Source organism: Bos grunniens, chromosome 2 (genome assembly GCF_055505025.1).
Source record: "Bos grunniens cultivar Pamir isolate PY7600 chromosome 2, Bosgru_T2T1.0, whole genome shotgun sequence".
Classification (NCBI taxonomy): domain Eukaryota; kingdom Metazoa; phylum Chordata; class Mammalia; order Artiodactyla; family Bovidae; genus Bos; species Bos grunniens.
In genome coordinates this window covers 72511197-72535677 of record NC_141166.1, presented here as the reverse complement: position 1 = coordinate 72535677, position 24481 = coordinate 72511197, and the positions used below count along the sequence as shown (strand labels likewise).

Here is a 24481-nt window from a genome sequence, read left to right as displayed (position 1 = left end):
GCCTAATCATTTTGAATAATGTCTTTTGATAAGAAGAAATATTATTGATGAAATTGTGTTTATTTTTTCACAGTTAGTGCTTTCTGCATTCTAAAAGTCTCCGCCTACCCTATATTGACAAAAACATTATTTCCTCCAGAGCTTTCTTTTTTATGCTTAGATCCATGATGCATTGACACTTAATTCTTTTCTGTGGTGTGAGTTAGATGTTAAGATTTGTTTTTTAAAATATAGATATCTGCATATTTTGTTATCATTTTTTGAAATGAGTTTACTTCCTTTATTGAATTGCTTTGTTGCCTTTGCTGGATGTCATTTGACTTTATATGTACAGATTTATTCCTGAAGTCACTTTGTTTGTTCATATACATTTCTCTGTCCTTTGCAAATACTACATTGCCTGAATATGGTGAATTTGTAGTAAGCTCTAAAATAATACAGTGCAACTCTTACAACTTTGTTTTTCCGCTACTACCAGGGGCTAGGGAAGGAGAGAAAGGGAAATAGAAAACAACTAAATACTTCCCCTCCTGCCCTGTAGACTTTCTTTTCCTTATGGACTCCCTTTCCTGTTCCTTAGGCCAGAAAGAGAGCTATTCCTGGAGTTCTTTCTGTCCACACCTGCTGTGTACTTCTGAGTTTTGGGGCTGTCACTGAGTCCAGGCCAAGTGGTATCAGAGGGGAAAAATAGTAAACTCACTACTTTCAGTAAAACTTCTAATCTCCTTCTCCAATATGCCTGTTACCCTTCACTTTTCAGAGTCCTTTGGTTATAATTCTGTGCCTCCAGGATTTATTGCATTAAGTGAGAGGTGCTGGAGTGTGCTTGCCCTATCTTAGCTGGAAGCAGAGCCAAGGGATTTTTAGGTCAGAATTAATACCTTCCCTTCATCTTGGCTTAGACTCTGAGCACTTCAGGGGCCTTGGAGATTTCCTTTGCTTTATTCCAAGTGCCAATATTTGGAAATATGGCTGACCTCAGATGTCTTGCCCTGCAGCCCAGCTGATAGCACTTTGAGTCACTGGAAGAGGTCTTTGCCTCCTTGTGCTACTCTTAGCTTTTCCATGCCTTACATGTTATCCTCTACTCTTCTTCCCTGCCCTTAGCCTTAGAAGGCTGTTGTACATTCAGTGAGGGTTTGGAGAGCCTGTGTGCATCTTGGTTCTCTTGCTTTTAGTCACAGTTTAGGAAACCCGTACATATGATAAACCTGTACATACCCTCCTCAGGTCTTTCCCAGCTGTCTGTGGCCCTTCACCAGCAGCTAGCTGTCTATGTCTAGTACTTGTTGAAAGCCAAGACTGTATCAAGGGCTGTGCCCTTATCTTTAGTGTTTCCTGCTGCTCATATAATTCAGGGGAATTCTCTCTCAACTCTCTTCATCTGACCCAGTACTTACAGGTGGTGATTCAGTGAAGAGTCACGACAAAAAGTTAACAGGTGGTATGTCAATCCCTGGGGGCTTCTAGGGTTTCTGAACAATCACACCAGCATACCCAACCTTTTAAATTTTATAAAAAGTTTATCTGGTTTCTCCTAATTCCCATCAGTGGCAGGCTTCTCCTCTATCATTGTCCAGGGTAAAAGCAGTCATGGGTCTCTTCATTGCTTGGAGAAGGAGCTCATCAGTTTCTGGATTTTAGTTCATTTATGTTTCTTAATATCTTTAGTTCTCCAATGGGTTGAAAATTTAGAAGCTCGATTTCTATGATTCAGGAAGCTCAGTGAACCTCAACAAGACAATTTCAAAGATATTTATGCCCAGGTACATCAGATTTGTTTTCAATTTTATGGTAGAAATAATATTATCTTGTGATTTTCTATATCCTAAGCTAAGTTTGACATTTTGAAAATTATTTTCTGGTACCATTTTTTGAACAGACATCCTTTCTGTATTGAATTGTCTTGTAACGTTATAAAAAAAATTCTGTATTTTCTAATTATCTTTAAAATTTAATGTCAAAACTTTTGATTTTCATGATACTTTCAAGGAGTTTATAAAGATGCCATGATGAGGTCCCCTTTCAACTGTAGTTCTCTTGGGTTTCAGTACTGGTTAATTCTCACCATCACTTTAACCAATTTTCAGTGGCCCAAAATAAGGAAAATATTCTCTTGAGTATCTATGGGGAATTTTCATCCAAATGCTTTTTCTAGTGATTGATAGTGATTTAAATATAGATACCAACCCATATAGAAGCTTTTAACCTCACTGTGTTCTGATTTTGTACTCATCTGATCATTCATGTCATCCTAGTGTACAACTCTACAGAGAGAAATCTTGAGGATTTAGATAAGTAGCTTCTTACTCTTAGCCACTGCTTCTAAAATTAGCATTCAGCTCTTAGCAACTGGAGTGTGTAGTGTGAAAAGCAAGGGTTCAAATAAACTTTAGAAACTCAACAACTCATACTCCTCTACTAGTGATTCAGTAGTAGTATAATATATATAATTATATTAAATTATATAATTTAATATATATTCAATTCTACATATGATTATATTAAAAGCCCCAAGGAGTCTTGCCAAATAGTGTTTAATTTTGCTTCCCAAATGGTGTAAGTGGTAAAAAAATCCACCTGATAATGCAGAGACTCAAGAGATGGCTTTGATCCCTGGGTCCTCAGGAAGATTCCCCTGGAGGAGGGCCAGGCAACCCACTGCAGTATTTCTTGCCTGGAAAATTCCATGGACAGAAGAGCCTGGTGGGCTACAGTCCATGAGGTCACAAAGAGTCAGACACAACAGAGCATGCACACGCTAGACCAGTGCTACACTAAATGGAGTTAGAATATATTTTTTCAAATATCCCGTTGTTAACAGTTGTCTAGTAGTTGTCTATACTCCAGTGATTTATTTTATCTAGCAAGAGAATTATCCCTTCATCATTATCTGAGTCTTAAGATGGCAGGGATGTGAGTGCATTCTTTTTTTATTTTTTTAATTCACTTCACATTAGAAGCACCAGCATTATTATAAATATATTTTAGTAATATATTTGGTAATAATTGTAAAAATGAGCAAGATTCAGGATGCAGAGAATGAGAAATCATAGGTGGATAATTCTCAGAAATAGGGAACACAGGAAAGAAAGTGAAAGTGAAGTTGCTCAGTCGTGCTCGACTCTTTGCAACCCCATGGATAGTAGCCTGCACCAAGCTCCTCCATCCATGGGATTTTCCAGGCAAGAGTGCTGGAGTGGATTGCCATTTCCTTCTCCAGGGGATTTTCCCGACTGAGGAATTGAACCCAGGTCTCCCGCAGTGCAAGGCAGACGCTTTACCGTCCGGCTTTCCCTGGCTTCACCAGGGAAGCAAGGATAGGTAATACTTAGTGACACAATAGAAAAGTTAACCTGGCAGTCCTAGACATAGTGACCTTAACGTCGGTGTCCTTGGCAAGACTCCTGTACTTGCTGGTATCTCGGGAAAGGTGAGGCTGGTGTGTGCATATCCTATGTGTAATACAAAACAAGAGGTCAGGAAGCCAGAGACTGACTTATAGGTCTATGATGCTAAATAATTACCCACATATTATGTGTGGAATAAGATGCATTTCAAAGTCTTTGTCTGGAGGAAGATGTTTGCTTAGTTATTGGATAAACATTTTACTCCATTAGAATGAGTCTTATGTTTGCTGAGCAAGCACTCTGTTAGTGGATAATATATAAACTAAGGATTTTGGGGGGCTCCAAAATCACTGCAGATGGTGATCGCAGCCATGAAATTAAAAGACACTTACTCCTTGGAAGAAAAGTTATGACCAACCTAGATAGCATATTGAAAAGCAGAGACATTATTTTGCCAACAAGGGTCTGCCTAGTCAAGGCTGTGGTTTTTCCAGTGGTCATGTATGGATGTGAGAGTTGGACTGTGAAGAAAGCTGAGTGCCAAAGAATTGATGCTTTTGAACTGTGGTGTTGGAGAAGACTCTTGAGAGTCCCTTGGACTGCAAGGAGATCCAATCAGTCCATTCTAAAGGAGATCAGCCCTGGGATTTCTTTGGAAGGAATGATGCTAAAGCTGAAACTCCAGTACTTTGGCCACCTCATGCGAAGAGTTGACTCATTGGAAAAGACTCTGATGCTGGGAGGGATTGGGGGCAGGAGGAAAAGGGGACGACAGAGAATGAGATGGCTGGATGGCATCACTGACTTGGTGGACGTGAGTCTGAGTGAACTCCGGGAGTTGGTGATGGACAGGGAGGCCTGGCGTGCTGTGATTCATGGGGCCGCAAAGAGTCGGACACGACTGAGTGACTGAACTGAACTGAAGGTACCTAGACTTAAATAACTGATCAATTTCAGGTACAGAATCAGTTCAGTTCAGTAGCATCCAACTCTTTGCCACCCCATGGACTGCAGCATGCCAGGCTTCCCTGTCTGGTACAGAATGAAGAAGTGACATGAAGTGAAGTCGCTCAGTCGTGTCCAACTCCTTGCGACCCCATGGACTGTAGCCTACCAGGCTTCTCCGTCCATGGGATTCTCCAGGCAAGAATACTGGAGCGGGTTGCCATTTCCTTCTCCATGGGATCTTCCCGATCCAGGGATCGAACCCGGCTCTTCCGCATTGCGGGCAGACGCTTTAACCTCTGAGCCAAAGAATAGTCACTGTCAAACCCTTCTCAGAGACAGTGTCTCGTCTAGCTCTCATGAGTTTAAAAAAACATGAGTCTTAAAATTCTCCTTTTTAAAGCTTATATATAATATATGTTCAGTTCAGTTCAGTCTGAGTCGTGTCCGACTCTTTGCGACCCCATGAATCGCAGCACGCCAGGCCTCCCTATTCATCACCATCTCCCGGAGTTCACTCAAACTCACGTCCATCGACTCGGTAATGCCATCCAGCCATCTCATTCTCTGTCGTCCCCTTTTCCTCCTGCCCCCAGTCCCTCCCAGCATCAGAGTCTTTTCCAATGAGTCAACTCTTCGCATGCGGTGGCCAAAGTACTGGAGTTTCATGTATATATAATAATAATATATATAATAAATGTATGTATTATATGTAATGCATTACACTTAAAAACGGTGAATTTAGTCTCAGGTTCCCTTTATCAGTTGTAACCCAGTCCCCAATCCACTTTGTAAGTAGGAAATTTTCAGTATGCTTAGTTTTCTACTAAAATATAACTGTATTTTGTGGAAACTTGTCTTTTTAAATGTAATTTAGAATTAAATCAGACATTTGCTTTTTACAATCAAAAGATAAAATGCCATGTGACTCAGAGGCTACAAGTAACTGATTAGCTTTTATGTATTTACTTCTCTTTACAAATTTAATCAAACCTTAGTTGGTATTCACAAATATACACTGACTTCAGGGCATTTGAAAAGAAGCAAAAGTATCTCCATACGGAAATTAATAATTTCTGTTTTTTAACTTTTTTTTGTATCTAGAGAACTATACATTCATATGAAGTTGTATTAAAATAATATAGATTCCAGTGTGCTTTTTACCCAGTTTCCCCCAATGATATCATCTTGTAAATAAATGGTATAAAAATCGCAGTATCAATCGACACTTATACTGTCAAGACACAAAACGTTTCTTTCACTGTATGGATCCCTCATATTGTTTTATGGCCACATCCATTTCCCTCTTTTTCCTACCGGCTCTTTAACCCCTGACAACCACTAATGTGTTCTCCATTTTTTTAATGTTGTCTTTTCAAGAATGTTATACTAATCAAGACTTTCCTGGAAGTGTAATGGTTAAGGCTCTGCACTTCCACTGAAGGGGGCATCGGTTCAATCCCTGGTCAGGGAACTAAGATCCTACATCCTGCTGGAAGCCTTGTGGCTTAGCCAAAAAGGAAAAAAAAAAGAATGTTCTGGAATGGAATGGAATCATACAATATGTGACCTTTTAAGATTGGCCCTTTTCACTCAGAATAGTTCTCTAGAGACTTATCCAGGTAGCTGTGTATATGAAGAGTTCATGCATTTTTATTGCTAAATAGTATTCCATGGTCTGGATGCATCACAACCGGTTTAATCATTCACCTGTTGAACGACATCTGGGTTGTTTCCGGTTTTAAGCTGTTATAAATAAATATGACTTTGATTTATTGATGATTTTTTATCTCTTTGAATAGCTCTTCTAATCATTCCTCTGATTATTACAATGTAAACATAACTTATTAGTTACTGATGTTGTCATTTTACCTAGTGAAGTGCAGAAATCTTACATTCCTTTAAATCCCTTTACTGGTCCCCATTTAAATATAAATGCCTTAAAACTTTCTTCTACCAACATTTAAAATCACATTACCCTTTTCTATTGTTTCTTTTTGTATTATTTCTTTTTTTTTTTTTTAGAAAATTTTAGATATTCTTTTAAGGTAGGTCTACTATCAACAATTTATCTTTACTTTTCCTTCAATTGAGAATGTTTTAATTCCCCTTTCATTTCTGAGGGATGTTTTAACTCAACCTAGAGAATTCTGGGTTGACAGAATTCTGGGCTGAAAGAAATTCCAACATTTTCTGAAAAATACTAGGCCGTTGACTTCTGGCTGCCATAGCTTTTGATGAGAAATCTATTCTAATAATCTTTGTATTTCATTTTCATAAATTCGACTATAATGTGTCTTGAGGTGGATTTCTTTGGGCTTTTATGTATGGGATTTACTCAGTTTCTTAAATTTGTATGTGTTGGGTCAAGTTGAGAATTTTTTACACCTTATTATTATTTTTTGTAATGCTTTGTCAGTCCTACCCTCTTTATCTTCTCTTTCCAGAACTCTGGGAACATAAAAGATAGGCCCTTTGTTAGTGTCCACACATCCTTGGGGTTCTGTTTAATACTTTTCTTCAGTGTCATTTCTCCCTGTTGTTCAGATTGTGTATTTCCTATCATTGAATTCTTTCCTCTGGCCTCCCTGCTGCAGTTGAGCCCATTCACTGGCTTCTTCGTGTTGGTTATTGAATTTTTCAGTTCTAACATTTCCATTCGGAGAAGGCAATGGCACCCCACTCCAGTACTCTTGCCTGGAAAATCCCATGGATGGAGGAGCCTGGTAGGCTGCCGTCCATGGGGTTGCAAGGAGTCGGGCATGACTGAGCGACTTCCCTTCACTTTTCACTTTCATGCATTGGAGAAGGAAATGGCAACCCACTCCAGTGTTCTTGCCTGGAGAATCCCAGGGACAGGGGAGCCTGGTGGGCTTCCAGACGTCTATGGGGTCGCACAGAGTTGGACACGACTGAAGCGACTTAGCAGCAGCAGCAGCAGCAGCAACATTTCCATTTGGTTCTTGTTTATATCTTTTATTTCCTTGCTCAGACTTTTCTATTTCTTTACTAAAGGCAAATAACCTAATTCTAGTTTTCATTTGTTTCAAACATGTTTATGGCTATTCAGTTAAGCATGTCTTTCATGGCCATTTTAAGATCCTTGTCAGATAGTTCTAACAGCTCTGTCTTCTTGGGGTTGGCATCTTTTGAGTGTCTTTTTTTTTTTTTCTGTTTGAGATTTTGATTATTTTTTAATTTATTTATTTTAATTGGAGGCTAATTACTTTACAATATTGTAGTGGTTTTTTGATATTTTGATTATTTTTAAGAGTGATTTTTGCAATGACATCTGGACCTTTGTGTTATGTTATGACTCTTCACCTTATTGGAACCTTCTGCTTTGCCTGGTTTTCATTGCCACTGCCCGTCAGAAGAAGGGAGAGGTACCTTGTTACTGCGAGGTTAGTGAGGAAGTTCGTCGGCCTCCGTTGACATCTAAGTGGGTGCTTCTCATTGCGCTGGGAAGGGATGGGAGTTCCGGTTTTCTCCTTGGCCCCTACCAATAATATCCTTTCTGGATGAGGGAAGGGTGGGAGTGTCTTGTTACTGTTTCCACATGATCTTCTCTGGCAGTAGGGGTGCTCAGCCTCCTTACTACCCAGTGATGGTAAATGCTTTGACCACCTGATGTGAAGACCTAGCTCATCAGAAAAGACCTTGATGCTGGTAAAGACTGAAGGCAGGAGGAGAAGCAGATGACGGAGGACGAGATAGTTGGATGACATCACTGACTCAATGGACATGAGTTTGAGCAAGCTCCAGGAGATGGTGAAGGACAGGGAAGCCTGGCGTGCTGCAGTCCATGGGGCCACAGAGAGTCAGGCGTGACAGCAACTGAATGACAGCAAATGATAAACATGTCATCTCTCCACTAGGCCCCCACTGATACCACTGCAGTGGGACATGGGGTAGGGGTGAGGATCTCATTACTGTTAGGTAGAGGTGGAAGTCGAGGCTGACTTGCCAGGGGGCCTCCACTTACATGGTGGGGGTCATGACCACATGATGGGGATGAACGTCCTCGTTTCCAGTGGCTGCCTCTCACTTCCCCGCGGGTGTGCTGAGGTGCTTCATTACAGCTTCACAGGTATGGGATACAAACTAGGAAATACCAGAGGTAGAAGTGGAGGCTCGAACACAGACCCCTCTTTCACAAACTTGCCATATGAAAACAGCTCAAGGTTAAATTGCTAGCTGGGGGGAAATATGGGATCGAGGATGAGTTGTTCTTTTTGTTTTGTCCTAAATTATTGACACCATGTGTGTTTGCATTATGAGAACATCTGTGTGGTTCAAGAGGGTAAAGCAAGGCTGAGGAAGCTGCACAGAGATGCCTTGGGCTTGCATTCTGGATTCCCACTTCCTCTCTCTCTAATTTTTCTTCACAGTGTAGAGGTGCGGAGGGGGCCCAGAGAATGCCTGAAGTCCTGCTCTTGGGCTCACAGTGTTCCTCCTTTCTCTTTTCTGTACTTGGCAAAGAACTCTGAAGGGTCTGAATCACTGCTAGCCTAACCAAATACTGTGAGCATGGATAGGTGGAAAGCATGGACTGCATGGATGCTTTTTAATATGTACAGGGAAAAAAATGTGTCACCAAAATCCGTTCAGTGTTGACTCCATTCTTTCCAGACTTAAATCATCTGCAACCTGGGTTATTTAGCTTAAACCCACAGTATCTTTTGAGATGTTATATTTACAGTGGGACTTTTGGCATTCATATCTTAAAAATACTGATTTCCCACCATTTTGGAGGAGTAGAGAGTTGATGTGATAATAAAGTTTCAGCTCAAAGAGGAATACACTATAGGATATTATTTATATAGATTTGAATATACTTGCTTCTAGTATGAGTTTCAGATGCCTGTGGTTGGGGAAGGAGAAGTGGGGTCTAAACAGGCTGGAGGACAAAGAAATTACTACAAAAAGAAAGAGACTGTAAATCCATATTGAAACTAGTTTTTAAAATAGATTTTAAAAACACAGTCTGTTTTCCCATACACACACACACACACACACACACACACACACTCACTCATATTTTTCATATAGACGTAGGGATTATTGTACCTGGTGAAATATAAAATCATTTAAAAGTGAATCCATGGTTGCTTTCTTTCATTAAGTGTTTTCTAATCAAGTGACACAAAAGAAACAAAACTATCACTTGGAAGTGTTTGAGGTTGAGAATCATTGGCACACACTTGATTTAAAAATACAAATCCCATGTTTTAGGAAAGGAATATGAGTAACATTCTATCCAAAGGACAGAAAAGAAGCGTAAACCTTAAAGCAAGAATATTTAATAGGGGGCACTAGCAATTTCAAAGGTTCCTAGAATGATGTTTGGTCCATGAAGAAAAAAGAAAAAAAAAAAAAAAAAAAACAGTGATTCCATCTGTTACTTCTATTCCTAACAAAAGGAAATAAAAGGAGATCATTTTGATCAATGTCCTTTTAATTCCTGGACTTGGTATAAAATAAATCACAGTGTTGTGGCAGTTCATTTATAGCGGTTAAAGCAATGTGATGTGGCTTTCATGGTAACATGGGTTTCACTTGCTGAGCGCCTGGGACTTTGATTTGCCACATTACCTGCTGTGGTGTAAGTGATGCAAAATAATTATTGGGACTTCCTTGTCACAGTGGCCTATTCCACACCTGCACCCTTTTGTTGGGAGCCCGACAGGGATGCTGGATTTGAGTCTCCACTGAATAGCTGTCCTCTCTGTGTAGTCCTTCTCCACTGGATTGATTTATGGATGCATCAGGCTCTTTGTTAGCATGTAAACCTCTAATTAATTTAAAGCCCTCTGTAAAGAAATTAAACTCCTAGTTAAGATTTTTAACAGACTCAGATGGCTAATAATGGGGAGCAAGTCCTATTAATGGATTTGCCATGGTCCCTGGCATTCGTCCTTCACAATGAGGGTGGGTATATGGAGCTTGGAGTGTATTCTGCAATAAAGAAAATCATTCCGTTGTTGCCTCTAAACCCAATTAGGCTTATCGTTAGAGTTCTAGCTTCCCATCTGTGGGGTGAGAGAGGGAGACACAGCCAGAGACAGACATGGAACAGAAGAGACAGGATAGGGAAAGAAGAAAAACCGGACTGCATAAAGCTTCAGATGTTTCTCTTCAACTTATGACTCCAAGCTAAATATCTACACTGGAGTTAGCCTTAGTTTAGGTCAGAGTAGAAACATCAAGGCATTCTCAGAATGGTCTGAGAATAATTGAGTAAAAGGGCTTAATTTACCATCAAAAAAAACCTTATTTCTTTAGATTATTGTAAAACAATGATTTCTGAATGGATTAGTGACTTAAATGTAACATGAAACTCTGTAACTACTAAGATGAAGAAAACCCAGATTAATTTTTCTTTAATGTTGGTTTAGCAAAAGGCTTTCTAATTATGACTCAAACTCTAGATGCAGTAGAAGGCATCTATTTCACATAAATGCCTGATGTATTTCACATAAAGATTAAACATATTTGCATGACTAAAAGGAGAAGGCAATGGCACCCCACTCCAGTACTCTTGCCTGGCAAGTCCCATGGACGGAGGAGCCTGGTGGGCCACAGTCCATGGGGTCGCGAGGAGTTGGACATGACTGAGCAACTTCCCGTCACTTTTCACTTTCATGCATTGGGGAAGGAAATGGCAACCCACTCCAGTGTTCTTGCCTGGAGAATCCCAGGGACGGGGGAGCCTGGTGGGCTCCGTCTCACACAGAGTTGGACACGACTGAAGTGACTTAGCAGCAGCAGCAGCATGACCAAAAACACTGTAATCAAAGTCAAAAGACAAGTGACAAGCTGAGGTAAAATGTTATATATAATCTCACAACAAACAGCTAATATACCTAACATTAAAAACAATCCTTTAAAAGTTGAGAGTCACAGGACCAAAAACTTAATAGAAAAAAAATGGGGAAAAGACATGTACATGTAATCCACAAAAATGATATAAAAATGACCTATAGGCATATGAAAAAAATGATCAAGCTCAGTTCTAATTAGAGACATGCAAAATATAACAACATTGAGATACTATTTCTTACCTATGAAAGTGGTAAAAACTAGACAATATCACAGCACATTGTGTTGAGAGGATGTGTTGGGAATGAACATTGTATTGTCATCCATTTTTAGTGGAAATGCAAATAGGTGTTTTCCTTCTGAAGGGAAATTTGATAACATTTAACAGAATTGCATATATACTTAGATTCAGACCTAGCGATCCTACTTCTAGGAATACTTAGGATTCCTACTTCTAGGATTCCTACTTCTAGGAATCCTTATGATACATCTGCAACATGCACAAGGTTATTCATTTAAGATGCTTTGTAATTACGAGATACTGGAAACAACCTAAATGCCAATAGATAGGAGATTTATTAGATGATCTAATGCATAGTTACCCAATAGAATACTATGGAGCTGTGAACAAAACAACAAGAAAGATCTCTATGAATTGGTCTGGAGTGATTTCATATTTGTGTGTGCTTATATATGTGTATGTATATATACACACATATATTTTTCACATCTACACACATTCAGACATATACATTGTACATGCTTAACAGTCTATATACCCACACACACACACAATATGTGCAACAGTGTGGTATAAACAAAAATATAGATGTATACAACTGCATAGGTTACCATATACATGTATTTCCCAGCCCACTGAAGGGACTTAAAGCGGTGGCACTCTGGTCACAGTGAGCATATCTAGAGCCCAGATCTTGATTTCTGAACACCATTCACTAAAAAACTGAACTGAGACTCTTTGGAAGAGTGATTTACTCCAGAGCTTGGGCAGCAAAAACACAAGATAAACTTGAAATATGTTGTATTCCTGTAAAGCATAGAAATGCCCCCAAAATGGATGGGAATTTCTCAGAAGAACATGGGATCTACCTGTAGCAGCTCCTAATAGCCAAAGCAGAGAAATATGAGTAGCAAAATAAATAATATCAATAACCCCAGAATTGAATTTTAACCTATAGAACAGATTTCCATGAGTTCATATGGAGGATTCTAAAATTAGTGGGTATAAGTTTGAGGAAAAATCAAATTTACATATTCTCAGAGTAGCTCATCCGAGTTGCCAGCTTCCCTTTGTATTTAATATAAATATATTATGTGCATTTACATTAACATTTATGTGCTATATGATAAATATATTAGTATATAATATAATATATACATATTATAATAATATAAATATAATAAATACAAAGCAAAGTTGGCAACTTTACAACAGGGAGACCTCAACTAATGAGCAAAGTCAATATCACCTGTAGTAAGACAGTAGCATCACAAACTCTTGGTGTGATGCACTGAGAACATTTTTTGTGGTCATACTTTCCTACAAATATATACCCTCATTCCAGTCATTTAAAAACCAGAAAAACTCAGATTGAGGCACATTCTACACAGTAACTGATTTGTACTCTTTGTGATTCTCAAGGTTATGAATGTCAAGGACAAAACTGAAGAGCTATTATAAACTGGATGAGACCAAGGAGACATGTCAATAAATGCAACATGGGATCCTGGATAGGATACTGGAACAGAGGAAGGATATTGTTAAAAAAATAATTGATGATGTTCAAATATGCTCCTTGGTTAATGGTGTTATACCAATGTGAATTGCATCCATTTATATCATTGAAAAAAATGTAGTACATATTTTCCTATATCTCTTTGTTTTTTTTTTTTTAATCTGTGTTTCTGGTTTCCATATCTCTAATAAATCTATCGTATGTGCTAATTCACTTCAGTCGTGTCTGACTCTTTGCGACCCTGTGGACTGTAGCCTGCCAGGCTCCTCTGTCCATGGGATTCTCCATGCAAGAATACTACAATAGGTTGCTATTCTCTTCACCAGGGGATCTTTCTGACTCAGGGATCAAACCCATGTCTATTACGTCTCCTGCATTGGCAGATGGATGCTTTTCCACTAGCACCACCTGGGAAGCCTGTGTATCTATATTTGGGTATAAATGATGCTTGATATTTCCATATCCATTTCCTTTCTTCCAACTCCCCTCAGAGTTGCAACGTGCCTCTTTTTTTATAGGAAAGAACAAGAATAAGTATATCTATCCAAGTTGTCTTTGGCAATACCCCACACCCGACCTCCTGTCATTTCCTAAAATAGGGAGTTTACTTAATCTTCACTGAGAGTTGGTGGAGACATCCTCAGAGGCCAAACACAAGATCACCCGGGTCTTCACTGGTCACATTTGGTATGAGGCTGGAGCCCTCTGCCTTCTTCAACTTGAACTTTCTGCATGGAAGCACAGTGCATTGCTCCCAGCACTGAACTGCTTTCATAAAGATAAGATAAATCTGGGCTATAGCTCCTAGCAAGTGGCAGGATTTGTGATCCAGAAACATTGGGATCATTCAGGAGTGAATATAATTTAGCAATCAACCAAGTGTTCGGAGACAGAATGTGGGGGTCTAAACAGGCTCTTCTGTTAGGACTGTGAGCATTTTTGTTTTGTTGTGCTTTGTGTTTAACTATTCCTTGGCCTCTGTCGTGCTCAGCCTAGTAGGAGTCCTTCTGGAAGCAGCGTGTTTGTGCATCACCATTCCGTAATTTTATGTGGCTGTTGAAATTCACATATGCATAGCTATTTGGCACCACACTATGGTTGTCTACATTTTTGGCTTAATGATACAAAATTATCTAATGGGGGCCCAAGTCTTAATTTCTAATAAACAAAAGACTCTTTTTCAAAGCCTCCCTTCATAAAAATTCCTTGTATGTGATGGAGGGTACTTTTAATGCTGTGTATTTGACCTCATGAAGAATCAAGATGTCAAATAGGCATATTGACATATTGACTTGGTCCCAGAAGAATTCTGTTAATAATAGTTTTTCAAAGCAGTAGTTCATCAGTCCCTATATCAATTCACATCTTTGTAGGTACGGCTCTTCTTTAAGAGACCCAAGGATCAGGAGACTTGTTTCTTACTATTTCTTATTATTTGGAGGAAAACTTAGTTATTTTAACCCCAGATATTTTCTTTAAACAGCCCTTGACAATACCTTTGTCAGTGTCTCATTTTTCTCTACTCAAAATGGGACTTCTTTTTTCCCTTTCTTGTCAGTGTATTTCAGTTATGGCTCTCTTCACCGTATTAGTATTGGTATCAGGAAACACTGTAAGAATTTTGGAGGGGCTGACACTGTCTGATGCACTTCTTGGGGCTTTTGTGTTGACATCTGTTTCTGGAACTGAGAGGAAGGTAGGCTTCTCAGAGTCTCTTATTGATTCAGGCTTTCCACCAGAAGAGGGAGCCACATCCATTTAAAATCCATGTTGAGTTCTTTATTAGGCAAGTTCTGGATGGAGTGCATGGGGCAGGATGCTCTGAGCATCCTGGGCCCAGATCTCGCCTTTGGAGTGGGAGGGAGACATGCTCAGAGACCAGCACCAGAGGCTGATGGCATGAGGGTACTTTCAGCCCTGGGATGAGTAGATAGATCTTAATGTGTTTTATATTAAAACAGTAGTAGCAAAAATAAATAAATGAAGAAAGGCAACAACAAAAATTAAAAAGCTGCTTGCTTTTTCTCCAAAGTCCACATTTCTACTCAGCTGGGAAATCACACCTCCGTTGGATTAAAAGGATTGGATCTCTAATTAAGTGTATAATAGCCTACTTTTCCTTATCATTCCACGAAAACAACTCTCTCTCTTCTTTTGTGAAATTGATGCCACAGTATGAAAAATAGGTTGTAGCCTTTGTAACAGTTTGAAATAGGCCTTCAAAAGGATCCTGCCCCAAAATTCTCTCTACCTACCAGTTCTAGAGTCTAAAATTGCAGTGTGAAAAATGAATTCATTTGGATTATTACATTTTACTTCAGTGAGTCTTAGAACTGTAAATATCTCCAGCATGGTAATATATTCATCTATCAGGAGCCATTTAACTGTGTATACTGGATTAGTTTATTAGACTTAAGAAGCTTGCCATCTGAGTAACCGAAACAGGAGATGGTTATGCAGTTTTATTTTTAATTTAATTTTACTAATAATTCTTAACATGAGATCTACCTTCTTAATAAAATTTTAAATGGCAGTAACTGCTATTGACAACAGTGTTGTACAGCAGATCTCTGGGACTTACTTATCTTCTTAAACTAAAACTTTATGCCTGTTCATTAACAAATCCCGATTCCCCCACCCCATCTCACCTCCCCCGCCTCCAACCAAGGCCCCTGACAACCACCATTCTACTCTCTACTGCTATGAATTTGACTGTGTTGAATATCTCATATAAATGGCTGCTCACTTCAGTCGTGTCCAACCCTGTGTAACCCCATAGATGGCAGCCCACCAGTCTCTGCCATCCCTGGGACTCTCCAGGCAAGAACACTGCATTCCTTCTCCAATGCATGAAAGTGAAAGTGAAGTCACTTAGTCATGTCCGACTCTTAGTGACCCCGTGGACTGCAGCCTACCAGGCTCCTCCGTCCATGGGACTTTCCAGGCAAGAGTACTGGAGTGGGGTGCCAGTGCCTTCTCTGCATATAAATGGAATCATGCATTATTTGTCTTAATGTGACTGGTTTAGTTCACTGAGATATAATGTCCTCAATGTTCATTCTATATTGTAGTTCATTTTTTAAGGCTGAATAATATTCCACTGTGTTTGTATAACACATTTTCTTTATCTATTTATCTGTAGATGAAAATATAAGTTGTTTCCATGTCTGGATGTTGTGGATAGCCCTGAAATGAGCATGGCACTGCTACTGGGCTGATTATGTTTTGAAGGGTACTGGAGAGAGGTTATTCCTGTGTTGAGAAGTGACTCAGGGCCCAAACAAAAACATAAGTAAAATGAGACCTCAAAAAAGACGTTATGGAAAGGAAATTTAGAAAAGAGGAATACACGTGTCTGAAGATAATTCATCCACGGCACCATGGCCCTGGTTGAGTCTTGTCAACAACCTCTGAAAAATAAGCTGTGCTCATTTGATCATGATTGCCAGAACATGGGTGGAGTTTCTCAGTAGAATCAGGCAATAGCTATTTCTTCTATTTTTTCCTCACCTACTACAACAATATGAATACAGAGCTGACTATCAAAGTCACAAAGGTAGGGTTGATACCACTGAGTAGAATCCCTTTTTATAGCAGTTGCAGAGTTATCTGAGAACTCACACGGACAGCAACTCCAGTCTATATTGGTTAATGGTTGCAAGGACTTCTATTTGGGGGACACCTTTTCTGCTGAAGCTGTTTACAACAACCTGTGAAAGTGACTCCTCTTAATACCGCATTGTACTAGTTCAGAGAAGTTAAATAACTTGCCCAACTCCCATAGCTAGGAAGTTGCAAAGCTGGGTTTTGAACTCTGTGTGACCCCAAAGTCCAAGTTCCCAACCGTATGCTTTCCATTTTACAGGAAGTCCCCAGAGGCAATGAAATTATACTTTTCTCCTAATATTTTCACTTTTGACATGCCTGTCTTTCCAGCCATTTTAAAAAGAATTGCTTTTGCATGAATCACTAAGACTTATTTAGAATATAATATACCCTGACTAAAATTATTTAAAAAGTCATCCAAGGGGAAACATGTACTAAAAGTCAGTGTCTGATTATTGCAGTTTCTGTTAACTGTACATTAGGAATACAGTGTATTTTTTGCATCGATGGACTTGTTTATTGCTTTACAAACAAACCTATGATGCACAGTGGTGCCTTATGCTCGGTAACCCTTAATTCTTTACTCTTGCAGCCAAACTAGGTATTTGCTATTACTTCTAAACTCTGCCAGGTCTACTTCATAATATTCGTTTTTCAACTGCACAAAAGCCATCCTGTTTTGTTTCTGGAAACAGACGAAACCCACTGCTCCAGGTAGCACTCTTGGGGAACTGGCCGGATGTATGTGCAGGTGTGAACTCGCCACACACATACTAATAACTTTAGTGGAAACCACTTTAATGTAAAAGCGTTGGGCTCCGCAATCCTGAAAAACTCTCGTCAGACATCCCTGCAGGCAGCGAGCAGAGGCTGGATGCTTATAGCAGCAATCCTGGGTTAATATTGTCACAAAAGGGAAGCTGTGTATAACCGCTGATAAAAGATGACAAAGTCGTTCTTCAAGAGGAAAGGATAGATGACAAACCATCTAGTTGTTCTGTCAGTAAAACTTGCCAATCCTCCGAGTGAGCCTTCTTAAAAGACAAACAGTTGCACTACTTTATCTGCACAATTGGACCTAATTGGGAATGAAAAGATTTTCCATCTTGATTAGTGTGAGTGAGATGTCCTGTCACATATCTCACTGGAGATTTCTACAAACAGAACAGCAGTTAGAACGTTTGATCTATTGCTCTTTTGTTTACTAGAGTGAACTTTGGCATTTCAGGGTCAGGGTAGTAAGATAAGATTGTTGAGAATTGTTCTGAAGTCTTTGTCCCAACCTGATAAGGTTTACTTTATTGTATGCATCTGCTGCTGCTGACAAGTGCTGGTTTGTTTTTCTGATGCTGGGACCCTGGGTCCAGGACTGGATTCTACAGCATTACAAGGGTATTGATAAAGAATGGAAAAATTGACTAACGTGGTCCCTTAATGTCAGGGCTGCTGGGAGAGAGGGGTAGCTTTTCTGATTGCCTGGCTGTGCTTAGAATATAGGGGTGCTGTCCATGGTGCAAAAAGGATGTACAGGGATGGATAGACTCTTGGCTGGAATAGAAAATGGCAACCCACTCCAGTATTCTTGTCTGGAAAATCCCATGGACAGAGGAACCTGATGGGCTACAGTCCATGGGGTTGCAAAGAGTTGGATACCACTGAACATACACACACAGACTCTTGGACTCTTTATCTGAGAAGTAGTCTTGGTCTTTTTGCTATGAAAGAAATCTGCACCATTCATATAAACAGTAAGTTTGACCTTTACAAAAATGCAAGAAAATTTCTCAGTGAATATTAAACATAGGTAATAAAAATATGTATATGGTATTTTGTTTTTTCTTCCTGGGGTGAAAGAAGAGCAAACTATTTTGGGGTCTTAGTGTCCAGTCTTAAGAGTTCTTCTTGAGAGTCAATGAAGTTGCAGCAAACTGAACTCAGTGATTCTCTACTGACCCAAAGAAGGAAGTGAGTTTTCTAGCAAGTCCAACAGGTGAGGCAGAGGAAGGGAGCCAGGCAGAGGGGAGGATTTGGTCTGAAGGCTCTAACCTGCAATAGATCTATCCCATTGAGCCATTGCTCAACAACTCCTTTTGTTTGGGGAGACCCTATGATGAAAGAGTTCCCTGAAATGGTACAGACATCTCCATCAACAATGGACAGGAATCCATCCACTAGGAAAAAACTGGTTGTGGGATTTTTACATGGTAATATGGTATTTTTCTAGACAAGGTAGATTTAAGCAAGGTCTGTGGTCAGGAAATGTATGTCAGTTGGAGTCCACCTTTGAAGACTATTTTGACAAAATATTAAGTCAAGAACTGTGGCTTCATAAAGTGGTTGTTAAGCACATTGGGCTCCAGAATTATATTGTCTGACTTTGAATCTTGACTGAAGCTTTGTGACCTTGAAAATACAACTTTACCTCTGCCAGGTCTGAGTTTCTAACTGTAAAGTGGAAATAGTGATTTTACCTAGTTCTAGGATCATCATAAGGATGAAATGAGTTGTTATATAAAATACTTAAAATTGTGCCTTATACATAGTAAGCACACAATTAAAATTAGCTATTTATATTCTGTTATTTCTATTCTATTTCTACTCTATTCTTTTTCATATTACAGTTATGACACTGAACTTGACTTATGAATCAGATCATATATATATAAACTTGGCATGGGCTGGAGTGTAACTGGTGATGAGGGGAGCGGGAATGTGTATTGGGAAAATGATTTTTCTCATGTAAATAAAACAAAAATTTGTTCATAGAAAATTGAATTTTCAGCCTTAGAAGTCATGTTGATCAAACGTTATCCTATCACAAATAAAGACACTAGACCCAATGTTACTTGACTTGCACAAGGGAAAATGGCTAGTTCATGCCAAAAGTTCAACTAGAAATTAATTCCTGTTCAGTATTGCTTTGATCCTGGTAGCATAGTGCAGAACAGTTGATTTGGAATCAGGATATCAGCGTTCATTGCTTTACTTCATTATATACGACTTCAGGCAGATCTGTTAACCTACAAAGGAATCATTTTCTCATCTACAAAATAACAGGGCTTTCTGTCCTATAAACCCTTCAGAGTGGGAGGGTCAAATATATGATTATGATTTATGAACTCTAAAGAACTCTGCGAATAATAAGCTCTAATTATGCTTGCATCATTCACCATGCAGTTTAGAAATGATCCACACGGGAATTATTCTTAATGATGGCAAAGATATGGTGCATTCCAGTGATTTATTTTAGATCTCTCAATGATAGCTCAATCTTTCCTTGTGATACTTTCCACCTCTTACTGACATTTAAATCACTGGCCCAAAGCAGGCCAGGTGATAGTTTTTCAGGTTGTCACCTGTCATCCCAATACTGAGTAAATTTGTATCACCACAAAAAGACTTGAATTTTTATCACATGCCGACTATTGACTGTATGTAAATGGTTTCTGTAACATGGGGGAATTTCTCGATAGACCACAACCTGTTAAGTTCAGGACCCAAAATGGGTTGGAGCCACTGGAAAGCATTTGCACTGAAATTTTGAATTTACTTGTGAAAATTTAAATTTTAACTTTGAATTTGCTTAATGAGGAAGGGGTGGAGGCCATTTGGGGATGGAAAATTGTTACCAGTCAAAGGTCTTACAGAATCCCAGGAAGGAGCCACTCCTCTGATATCAGGGTGCTCAGCTTTGGGAAGCTTGGAACCAGCAAGTGCAGAGAAAAATATGATAAACCATTGACACTGACTTGCTCCAAGATGGTGGAGTAGAAGAATTTATGTTCATTTACTCCTGTGAGAACTCCAAAATTACAACTTGCTGCTGAACAGCCATCAACAGGAGAATGTTGGATCCCACCAAAAAATATACCCTACGTCCAAAGGCAAAGGAGAAGCCCCAGCAGGACAGTAGGAGGGGCAAAATCATGTTTAGAATCAAACCTCATACCCACCAGAGATGCTCAGAGGGCTCAAACAAAACCTTGTATGCACCAGGAGACCCCACAGAGACTAAGCCAAATCTGCCTTTGAGTGTTTGAGTGTCTCCTGCAGAGGTATGGGTCAGCAGTGGCCTGCCACAGGGGCACGGGCTCTGGGTACAGCAGACAGGGGTGTGGCATAAGCCCTCTTAGAGGAAGTCACCATTAACCCCACCATAGAGCTGCCAGAATTTACACCGGATTAGGAAAACAGACTCTTGGAGGGCACAAACAAAACCTTGCATGCACCAGGACCCAGGAGACAGGAGCAGTGACCCCACAAGAGACTGATCCCGACTTGCCCATGAATGTCCAGGAGTCTCCAGTAGAGGCGTGGGTCAGCGGTGGCCTGCTGCAGGGTTGGAGGCACTGAGTGCACGCACAGGACATTTTAAAGGAGATCGCCCTTTTCTTTATTACCTCCAGCATAGTTTGGTCTCAGGTCAAACAACAGGGAGGGAACACAACCCCACCCATTGACAGAAAATTGGATTAAAGATTTATTGAGCATGGCCCTGCCCATGAGAATAAGACCCAGTTTCCCCCTCAGTCAGTCTCTTCCATAAGGAAGCTTCCATAAGCCTCTTATCAGAATGACAACCACAATCACAGAAAACTAATGAAACTGATCACATGGCCCACAGCCTTCTCTAACTCAATGAAATTATGAGCCATGAAGGAGAGTTCTGACAAAATGTGGTCCACTGTAGAAAGGAATGGCAAACCACTTCAGTACTCTTACCTTGAGAACCCTATGAACAGTATGAAAAGGCAAAAAGATTAACTCCCCAGGGCAGTAGGTGTCCAATATGCTACTGAAGAAGAGTGGAAAAATGACTCCAGAAAGAATGAAAAGACAGAGCCAAAGCAAAAACAATGCCCAGATGTTGATGTGACCAGTCATGTAAGTAAAGTCTGATGTTGTAAAGAACAATGTTGCATAGGAACCTGGAATGTTAGGTCCATGAATCAAGGTAAATTTGAAGTGGTCGAACAGGAGATGGCAAGAGTAAATATGGACATTTTAGAAATCAGCAAACTAAAATGGACTGGAATGGGTGAGTTTCACTAAGATGATCATTATATCTACTTCTGTGGACAAGAATCCCTTAGAAGAAATAGAGTAACCCTCATAGTCAACAAAAGAGTTTGAAATACAGTTCTCAGATGCAAGCTAAAAAACAACAGAATGATCTCTGTTCGTTTCCAAGGCAAGCCATTCAATATCACAGTAATCCAAGTCTATGCCCCAACCAGTAATGCTGAAGAAGCTAAAGTTGAATGGTTCTATGAAGACCTATAAACCTTCTAGAACTAACACCCCAAAAGATGTCCTTTTCATTATAGGGGACTGGAATGTAAAAGTAGGAAGTCAAGAGATACCTGGAAGTGAAGTCATTCAGTCATGTCCAACTCTTTGCAACCTCATGGACTGTAGCCTACCAGGCTCCTCCGTCCATGGAATTTTCCAGGCAAGAACACTGGAATGGGTTGCCATTTCTCCAGGAAATCTTCCCAACCCAGGGATTGAACCCGAGTCTCCCACATTGTAGGCAGATGCTTTGCCGTCTGAGCCACCTGGGAAATCCGGGGAAGAGATGCCTGGAATAACAGGCAAATTTGGCCTTGGAGTACAAAATGAAGCAGGGCAAAGGCTAACAGAGTTTTGCCAAGAGAACGCACTGGTCATAGTAAATACCCTCTTCCAACAACACAAGAGAAGACTCTACACATGGCCATCACCAGATGGTCAATACAGAAATCAGACTGATTATATTCTTTGCAGCCAAAGATGGAGAAGCTGTATACAGTCAGCAAAAAGAAGACAGAGAGCTGACTGTGGCTCAGATCATGAACTCCTTATTGCCAAATTCAGACTTAAATTGAGAAAGTGGGGAAAACCACTAGACCATTCAGGTATGACCTAAATCAAATCCCTTATGATTATACAGTGGAAGTGAAAGGGATTCGATTCAAGGGATTAGATCTGATAGACAGAGTCCCTGAAGAACTATGGATGGAGGTTTGTGACATTGTACAGCAGGCAGAGATCAAGACCATCCCCAAGAAAAAGAAATGCAAAAAGGCAAAATGGTTGTCTGAGGCCATCTTACAGATAGCTGAGAAAAGAAGAGAAGTGAAGGGCAAAAGAGAAAAGGAAAGAAATACCCATTTGAATGCAGAGTCCCAAAGAATAGCAAGGAGAGATAAGAAAGCCTTACTCAGTGATTCAGTGCAAAGAAATAGAGGAAAACAGTAGAATGGAAAAGAAACTAGAGATCTCTTTAAGAAAATCAGAGCCACCAAGGGAACATTTCATACAAAGATGGGCAATAAAGGACAGAAATGGTATGGACCTAACAGGAGTAGAAGATATTAAGAAGAGGTGGCAAAAATACACAGAACTATACAAAAAAGATCTTCATTTCCGAGATAATCACGATGGTGTGATCACTCAGCTTAGAGACAGACATCCTGGAATGTGAAGTCAAGTGGGCCTTAGGAAGCATCACTATGAACAAAGCTAGTGGTGGTGATAGAATTCCTGCTGAGCTATTTCAAATCCTGAAAGAGGATGCTTTGAAAGTGCTACACTCAGTATGCCAGCAAATTTGGAAAACTCTTAAGTGGCCACAAGACTGGAAAAGGTCAATTTTCATTCCAGTCCCAAAGAAGGGCAATGTCAAAGAATGTTCAAACTCCTGCACAATTGCACTCATCACACATGCTAGCAAAGTAATTCTCAAATTTCTCCAAGCCAGGTTTCAACAGTACACGAACTGTGAACTTCCAGATGTACAAGCTTGGTTTAGAAAAGGCAGAGGATCCAGATATCAAATTACCAGCATCTGCTGGATCATAAAAAATGCAAGAGAGTTCCAGAAAAAACATCTACTTCTGCTTTATTGATTATACCAAAGCCTTTGACTGTGTGGATCACAACAAACTGTGGAAAATTCTGAAACAGATGGGACCACCTTACCTGCCTCCTGAGAAATCTGTATGTAGATCAAGAAGCAACAATTAGAACTGGACATGGAACAACAGAGTGGTTCCAAATTGGGAAAGGAGTACATCAAGCCTGTATATTTATCACCCTGCTTATTTAACTTATATGTGGAGTACATCATGTGAAATGCCAGGCTGGATGAAGCACAAGCTGGAATCAAGATTGCTGGGAGAAATTTCCATAACTTCAGATATGCAGATGACACCACCCTTATGGCAGAGAGCGAAGAAGAACTAAAGAGCCTCTTGATGAAAGTGAAGGAGGAGAGTGAAAAAGTTGGCTTAAAGCTCAACATTCAGAAAACTAAGTTCATGAATCCGGTCCCATCACTTCATGGGTACTAGGTAGGCAAACAGTGGAAACTGTGAGAGACTTTATTTTGAGGGGGCTCAAAAATCCTTGCAGATGGTGACTGCAGCCATGAAATTAAAAGATGCTTGCTCCTTGGAAGAAAAGCAATGACCAACCTCGACAGCATATTAAAAAGCAGAGACAATACTTTGCCTACAAGGGTCCATCTTGTCAAAGCTATGATTTTTCCAGCAGTGTTGTATGGATGTGAGAGTTGGACTATAAAGAAAGCTGAGCACTGAAGAATTTTTGCTTTTAAACTGTGGTATAGGAGAAGACTCTTCAGAGTCCCTTGGGAGATCAAACCAGTCAATCCTAAAAGAAATCATCCCTGAATATTCATTGGAAGGACTGATGCTGAAGCTAAAACTCCAATACTATGGCCACCTGATTTGAAGAACCTGGAAAAGACCCTGATGCTGGTAATGATTGAAGGCAGGAGGAGAAGGGGACGACAGAGGATGAGATGGTGGGATGGCATCACCAACTTGATGGACATGAGTTTGAGTAAGCTCTGGGAGTTGGTGAAGGACAGGGAAGCCTGGCAAGTTGCAGTCCATGGGGTCACAAAGAGTTGGACACGACTGAGTAACTGAATTTAACTGAGCTGACTGAATTCAAAGACAATCACAGGTAATCTCATCATATATAATGTGTCTT

At 39.9% G+C, this 24481-nt stretch overlaps 1 protein-coding gene across 13 annotated transcripts in view; it reads left to right on the top strand.

Annotated features, from left to right (window-relative positions):
• Positions 1-24481, top strand: part of NCKAP5 (NCK associated protein 5) — a 1217724-nt gene that overhangs the window by 608663 nt on the left and 584580 nt on the right. The gene's annotated exons all lie outside the window — the stretch shown is intronic.